Raw genomic sequence first — 8,427 nt, 5'->3', positions numbered from 1 at the left:
TTGAAAATTTTACCATCTGTACAAAGGCATTTGGTCCCAAGAAAAAATTTAATTTTCTCTAGTGCACATTTAAATTACATATCTGAACAAGAATCTATAAATTCCATTACGTTAAATATCTAACGGCTCATTTTCAAATATGTTATTTAAATGTGCATTTTTAATGTGCACTAGAGAAAAAATGAGAAGTTTTGAATCCACTAAGAAAGAAAAATAAATCAATAATTCAGTAAAAAATGGGCCTACACCTAAGCCCATTATCCACAATTTAGTCTAAGCCGACCGTCTAATAACCGGGCCCAGTTTTAGAAGACACCCAATCCGCTTTTCTTTCCTTGCGAAGAAGACTTACCTCGAATCACCCTGTCAAGTTCTCTCTCTCTCTCTCTTTCTCTCTGATCTCAAGTGCCACAATTTGATATTTGTAACCAGCATAAAAAAAAATGGCGTTTTGGAGTTGAATCGGCCAGCCGAAGCTTTGACAGTTGTCATACTAGTCCAAGACTATCCCTTACGCCACTTTGATCAACCCCACTGCTTCACACTTGAAAGCATGCGTGTCAGAAATCCCAAGTTTGATCCCTCACAATAGACCTACTGATTTCGGTAGTAAAGTCAGGTTCTTTGCTGCTTCCATCTAGGTAATCGTTCCCGCATGGCATTTGATCATCTAGGTATTCTAAATCTTTATCCAGTTCTCTGGGGTTTGATTTATTTGATTGATTGTGTTTTGTGGGTCATTTGGATTTATGAAGATATTGAGGAATGAGTAATAATAATGCATAAATGATTAGAATGAGGTGACTTTTCACTTTGATTTGTAGATAGACATTAGGAATATGTTTTCTTTTTTTTTTCTTTTTTGAGGTGAGCAGTTTAGGTAGAATTTTACATTTGGTATCGAACTTTCCATCTAAGGGAGTCGAACCTGAGGATTACTATTAGACCGCAATGTTGAGTGGCTATTTGGTTTTTTGTTTTTTGGAGGTGAGCAGTATAGGTGGCATATTATTTGGGTTTATGTTTGGGGTAATTGGTGAGATATGTGGGTATTGATGATTTTGGTAATGTTGAATGATGTGTGGTCTTATTCATGTATTGTGCAATTTCAAACAAATACAAAGAAGGTAGAGCAGAGCACGAGCGATCCGCGTATGAATGAGAAGATTACTGCTAAGTTTGTTAGGCTTGTGTTGGATGAAGGTAATGTATTTTATAAGTGATTAAAGATTTTTGATTTTATGCTTATGCACTTTGTTTTAGGTGTTTAATGGTTTGCAATTATTTTTCTAAATTTTTTGGCGCAAATACTTGTATTAGGAGGAAGCAAATGGTATTCAGGCCAAAACTAACAATTTGCGAAGAAAAAACAGAGAAAAGGAATGAAAGAGAGCGAATGGAAAGGAGTATCAAATAGTTTGGTGCCATTGATTGTAGAGAACTAAGAAGAAAAAACTAACACTTGTTATTGGAAATCATCTTCCAGTGAATCACCGCCAGTCTTGTGAACTGGCAGTTCTAAACTAAATGCTCAAAGGGAGTGATAGAGTTTTGAGAGTTTTGAAACCGTCAAAAGGAGAGAGGAATGGAAAAATTGTCCCTGTTACTAAAAGATGGTGGTTTCAATGAATTATGAGTTGTATTGGGGTGGCGTAGGATTGTAGGAGTGTAGTGGACCACTATTAGATGCCATTCTAATTTATTTATGTGTGCATAGCATTTTATTGTCTCAAGGCGTGAAGCTTTGGAACGGGCAATGAAACTCGACCTTGATTTAGTTGAGATAAACAATTTTAATCATGTAACAATGCCTAATTTCCTTCATATTAATGATCATTTTTTGTTTCTTTTTTTACTATACAAGACAGAGAGGGGTTTTTTCATGTCACTTTCTTCGTCATTTGGTCTATGATATTTAAGTCTATGATCCATATCTGAATGGATAACTTATAAAACATTTTTATTCTATTGCAGATTGGATTGATCTACTCTGAAAATAAGCTAGTTATCTTATTGATTACCAATAATTTTTGTTGTATTTTCCACAGGTTGAAACCAGGGCCGATCCTCCTGTTTGTAAAATCATGGATTTTTACAAAGAGAAGTACAAAAAGGAATTAAAGGAGAAAGAGAAGCTTAAAATTAAGGTAGGTTATGGTGTATATTTATGCCTTTGCCTTTGATGTTAAAGTAAAAAAGTATATGATAAGTCTTTCTCCATCTCTCTCCCTCTCCTCCTCTAACTTTAGAATCAAAAGAAATCTTTTATTTGGGTATAGATTTGGGATGATAGTATTTTTGAAAACATTGTGTAGTCCATTTCTTTCTTGCTTATATGCAATTTGTGTTTAAGTTACTGAGTTGGGAGAGGGAAAAAACATCCCATATTCTCAACAATGTAAAATTTGCACTACTGATCTTTTAATGGCCATGATGATACTAAAAACTGGTCACAAGTATAGTAACATTGGTATATCGATACCTCCATTCATTACGCTCTATAGAGTTAAATAAGCATTATACCTTAGATCCACTAGATGCCAATATGGACTTTAGTTTTAAGTTAAATCTATTGAAAACCCATATAAGTAAACTGCATATCGTTCCAGCGCAGTCCACTTCTTTCTCGCCCCTCTATTTTTGTTTTTGACCTTTTCCTAGCCTTTCCTATGACGTGCTAGAATTTTTATTTTGGTGATGTGATGATAGTGTTTTAATCAGATTTGTAATCTATACAGTCCGACAAGACTTTGCGAGCAGATTCTAAGGAAGTGAAGTTTTCTCCAAAAACTGTAAGTTATCTCTTCAAGTGCCTTGTGTTTTCTTTCACCATCAATGTATACATCTTTGAGCGAATGTCATTTTTTTCAGATTAATGGAAAATATGTTGCTGATGTATGGGTTGTTTAGAGATAACAAGAAAATTGAACTCAAAATAAAGAATTTTTATTATAGCACCTTTTTATTCTTATAATTAGATTTAAACTAAGAGCTAAATATTTCTCTTTATAATACTTTATAAGTATTGGCATTCGTTGCTATACCTAGGATATATAATATACAGTGGGTATGCATGCCATCTCGCTGGCTGGACCATTTTTGGGTTTTCTTCATTCTACGCTTTATTTTTTCATCTCTTGATGAATATGCTGATTATACTTTAGTATCAATGTAGCAATGTTATGATTTCAAACAGATTGGGAGTTCTGATGTTACTACTACTGATTTTAGGAAGCTAAGGACTTAAAGATGAAAGTTGATATGGTGAAGAGATTTATGGAGAAAGGTTACCGGGTGAAGGTACTTATCCCTTTTCCTCTCCTTGTAAAAATTACAAATGCCTTCAATTACCTTTTGCATCAGAAAAATCCTATTTGACAATTCCAATAAAATATCTCAAAGATGGCCGACCATTTACACATTCTTCTGAAACTTTGCATCACTTAAAAGTTCAAATCCAAATAATTGTATGTCACAACTTTCTATAACTTTTAGAACTTGAAGTTGAATCTTGTTAAGATTTTGCCTGACTTGTTTGGATTTGTCGGTGACCTCCTGTGATCTGTTAATGTTGCCTAAGATCAAGGTAAGATTTATGTAAAGGTAAAACTGAATTTGCATAATTTTCTCAATGCTCCGGTTCAAACGAAATTTCAAATATCAAGGTTATAAAGAAAAACAATGTCATGATGATTCTATATGCACCACTCTCTTTAATGGAGGAGTTAAAGTGAGACTTTGGCATTGGGGGAGATGAATGTGCAATTTTTTTTCCAAATTTCATGCTTGCTATGGTAGATGTTGTGTATTGGTTTATTCAAGTTTTCCTCAAAAATGCATTGCAAAAATAGAGAACTACATAGCTTGTTCACTTAAAATTGACTCCTAAAATAGTGAACTATGAATGCAAAAGGGGATTTGTTTTGTTTAAAATCTACACATTATTATCACACAACGAGCTTTTGAAAGAGTTTATAGGATCTTTGATAACAATTTGACCCTTTTAAAAAGTGCCAAAAGTTACATGCAAGCGAACCCTAGAAGTTGACCCCAAAAAAAAAGCTGACCTAGAACATAGAACTGTTACATGTTAATTTCTTGATAAGATCAATTTCTAGATATTTTGCTTATTCCATTGAAATACATATGTATTTCTCTAGTTTTATTTATTACTACACCTTGTTCATATGTATATTTGTCTAACCGAACACCTTGTCGATTCATGGGATAAGTTCTGTTGTCTTACTAAATACATCTGTTGAACATGGATTTATCACAGCATCCTTAAGTTAAAGTTACTAGAATTAACTAATATTTACCTGATTGTGTTTTATGGATCTGAAACAGTGTATTGCCTCGGATGCTAAGAATAAGGAGTTGGGAGAATTGTTTTCTCGTCTCACTGTGTTGGTATTGCTAGATGCTCTTTTGTCATTGTTTTGTATTCATTACTGTTTGCCTTCCTATTCTCCCACTCTGAGTTAAACGACCATTTGCAGATAGAAGATGTAGCTCTCATCGAATGTGAGCCAACACTAGGAAAAAGAAAAGAGGCATTTATAATGGTTAAGCATGTGAAGTTTGGTCCATCAAAGAAGGGCGGTGTAATAAAAAAAAAGGCTGTTGAAAAAACTATAGCCTTGATGCTCAAAAGAAGGGTAGTGATGATGCAAGTGGTGTTACTTCACAAGTTGATATTCCGACTGTGCCACGAAGAGCCTCCTCTCAATCAAATATTAGTGATCCAGACATATTGCATGTCACACCTACAAGAGCGCACACAGCTCCACTGCCCTCACAAGAGTCTTCTTGTAAGACTCAAAATAAATACGAAAATAATGAGTTAAGGAATCCTTACTTGCCAACAAGAGGAGTGGATAATAGGGACCCGAGAATGAGAGAGCCCCATACTTCTCAAAGAACAAGGACACCAACAGACTTGCCCTTCTCACCAACAAGAGGCATGGATAATAGGGGCCTGGGAATGAAAGAGCCTCACACTTCATATCAAAGAATAGGAACCCCGACGCCACCCTTCTCACTTAGATGAATGCACCTATATTTAGAAACTCGAATCCTCCTCCTAATGATATCCCCAAGCAAGAACCATTGAGTCCAAATGATCCCTGTACTCCAGGACTTGGTTTTGGGATATTTAGCAATCTGAAAGGTGATGCTCCCGTTAGACAAGGTGTATTAGAAACTCTCCAATCAAATTCAAACTTGCGCGGTTCAAGATCTGATAGTAGCCAAAGACCAGGCACAGGTATGGACAATGTTGGATAGCGAGGATTCAGTATCTTCAGTAGAGAAAGCTCAAGTGAGACCCCAAACAGGATACCCAAGCCAAACTAGGATGCATGCATAATATTTATATATGATGAAGTGATGATTATTTAAGAAATATATTATTATTTGTATGGTTGTAAAATAATTAGTCATTGTATTAACCCATTATTTTGAGATGACCAGAGAATTATCTTCCCCTTAAAAATTTAGATGTTGTGCCTAGTGGGTTTGCCAAATGAAATTTTGAGATGATAATCTACATAATTCATAAAGTAGGCAATTTCTGCAATGCTTTTGGTCTTACATGTTTGTTTATTTATTTAATTAATCTTTATTTTCATTTCTTTCTCTATCATGCTTGTGAAAAAGCTTGAATGAAAGGTTTCATATTCATTAATCTTTTGCATGTTAATAAACTGCAACTGGAATCTGAATCAGTAAAATCGATTCTTGTCAATAAAATGAAGGATGAGTGTTCGATGATTATTTTGATGTGTTAAAGAGCATCTTCACCTGTTGGTGGAGGGTAATGACAATTGGAGGGTAAGAGCAATAAAAATTGTCCTTGCTTTTCACTTTAAACAGTAATTGTTTTTGTGCAAGTTCACCAATTTGGAAGAATGAAGGGCAAGAGCGATTACTAGGCTTATTATAATAACACCTAACATATTGTTAAATAAACCCCACATACTTAGTACACCTCACAGTTGCTTTTTTAATTAAAAATCATCTTAATACACCTTACTTATTTTCCCATAATACCTCACAGCCTATGTTATCTACATGCACACCACTTTTTTCAAATATTATAACACTTAATTTTAATTTTCAGGGAGCGTGAGGCTTGAGGCATAATGTCTTGGCCACGAGGTCGAAGGTGGTGGTGATGGCATGAGCGGCGGCTGAAGTTGCTGCAGCTTTCACTGCTCATTAAATTGGGAATGGAGTTTACTGCTTCACCATCTGAATCACACACTAACATCTTAGAAGTTAAACATCTTTATGGACACCTAATTTGAATTTCCTCAAGAAAGAATCAAAGCGAAGAGCTTTTTATATAAATTTGGTGGAGGAATCGAATGAACTGTTTCGGCGAATTAGATACAACGAAGAAAAACAAAATATTCTTGGAGAATTTTTGACATACTAAAAGGTGATTTTAATACAAAGAACTTGGAAAAGGCTTTGTGTTTGTGGTTTGGTCAACTTGGTTTGACCTGTACACAGATAGATACCTTTAAAACACTAGAAAGCATCTTGGTATAGTGGTAGAAGTGCACAAACTTGATGATTTTTCTGAATTTATTGACTCATGATATTTATAATGAATTATGGGATTGAGTAGAACTTCGAGGGGCCATTGCTTTTGCTCTCACTCTGGAATCAGTTCATGGTCTCTTAGAAGGACATGGCCAAACTTAGGGTTGGTTCGGTATGGTATATCGAATTGAAAATGTGATCCCGAATTCCGAACCCCAAACTGACCATTTTTGGGACGGGAATCCTAAGACCGATCCAGAATCAAAATTTTGATATTCCTGAATTTCAGTATTTCGGAACAAATCGGGACTGAATTATGATTTTGGGTTTTTGGGTTAAAGCATTAGATATTGGGCGTTTGAGCTGAAATTTAAGCTTTTGGCCTGAAATTTTGTTAGCCCAATTTCATATCAATAGAATTTTGAGCTATTTACTTTATACCAATTTAAACTTTCATAGCCCTAATTGAAATACCAATTGTTCTTAAAATATAATTCATTCATATCAGTTCAAATTGATGTTCCAAAGTTCTAGACTACTTAACTTCATACTTATATTTCTATATATTCTACTATCAAACTACTTAAATTCAACATTCAACATCAATGCAACAAAAATAAAATAAGTTAAGTAACAAACCCAAAAGCAAAAACATAAGTTACAAACCAAAATTCCAAAATAGAATAAGTTAAGTTACAAACCAAAAGAAAAACAGACACTTAAATTAAGTTCATGAAGATTGTTTTCCCCTTATGCCCCTTGCTCTTGTTGATGGTTGTGGTTGTTCCCTTGTCGTGCTTATCGTTGTTGATTATTAACCCTTTCCCCCTTCTTGTTGATTGAGCTTTTCCCTTTGATGTTGATGGTTGAGCCTTTTCCCTTGAAATGGGTGCTCATGGAGGTAGTGATTAACTTTGACATTGTTGAACTTCAACTTGAGGTGGTTGAGGAGATGGAGGTGACATTTTATTTCCTTGTTTTGGATTCTCCTCCTCACCTCCCAAATTAGGCGTCCCTAAAACAATAATCCACAAAATATTTAGATTGAATCATAACAATAGATAATGAATACTAACAAAATAAAAAGGGGAAATTAAATTCTTTACTTACTTTTTTTCTAAGTGGTCAAGTTTCTTGTAGAATGTGAATTCATTGAGTGTAGGCTCTTTGTGGAAACAAAATATATTCCCCCTAAGTCAATCACTAGTACACACTAAAGCCTCAACTGTTTTAGGTGTTAAGGAAGATCTAAAAAGATCGATAACTCTCGCACCAAGACTAAGGGCATTCTCACTAGTAACGGTGCTACTAAGAAGAGCAAAAACATCATAAGCAACTTTACTAAGAGTGTGATATGTACCATTATTTCCTTTCCATCAATCCAAAAGATTGAAACCCTCATATTTAGGCTTTGATGTGGATCATTAAAACAATATCAATTTCATTGGCTATCTCATTTTGTTGTGTCGCCACTCTCTTTGGTTGGATCTTCCTTGTCATCCTTTTCGCAACATCAATCTCTACCACATCTTCCCCATCATCAACTCCAACACTTGATCTTTGCTCCACATTTGAAATACTATTACTAAGGCTGCTCCCTCCTTATATGCATTATACAACTCAGTTATATTTCTTTTAACCCATAATTTCACCTCCCTTATTTTGTCTCATCCATAACCGAGAGCTCTTCTAGATTTGTCTCCAACATTTTGAATTTGTACCTCGGGTTAAGTGCTTGGGCTAGAAAGAGAATAGGGTTCAACTTTTCAATGTCATTCCAATATTTGTCAAACTTGAGTTTCATTGAAGTAGCCACACTTTGCAAAGTGGCATTAGAGGTGTTTAAAATTTGTTATTCAATTTCCACTAGCAAAGCAA

At 34.8% G+C, this 8,427-nt stretch overlaps 1 pseudogene across 1 annotated transcript; it reads left to right on the top strand.

The window, feature by feature from the left end:
- The first annotated feature begins 335 nt into the window (after positions 1-335).
- On the top strand, positions 336-6,636 carry LOC137728252 (translation initiation factor IF3-1, mitochondrial-like; annotated as a pseudogene). The gene is made up of 8 exons (XR_015952637.1): positions 336-674; positions 1,125-1,203; positions 2,049-2,147; positions 2,739-2,792; positions 3,232-3,300; positions 4,348-4,410; positions 4,500-4,811; positions 6,122-6,636. The product of XR_015952637.1 is annotated as a translation initiation factor IF3-1, mitochondrial-like (transcript).
- The last annotated feature ends 1,791 nt before the right edge of the window (positions 6,637-8,427 follow it).

Source organism: Pyrus communis, chromosome 10, assembly GCF_041283825.1.
Source record: "Pyrus communis isolate YQ-2024b chromosome 10, ASM4128382v1, whole genome shotgun sequence".
NCBI lineage: Eukaryota > Viridiplantae > Streptophyta > Magnoliopsida > Rosales > Rosaceae > Pyrus > Pyrus communis.
Note: the sequence above shows the minus strand (reverse complement) of the source record. Positions and strands in the feature narration are given on the sequence as shown.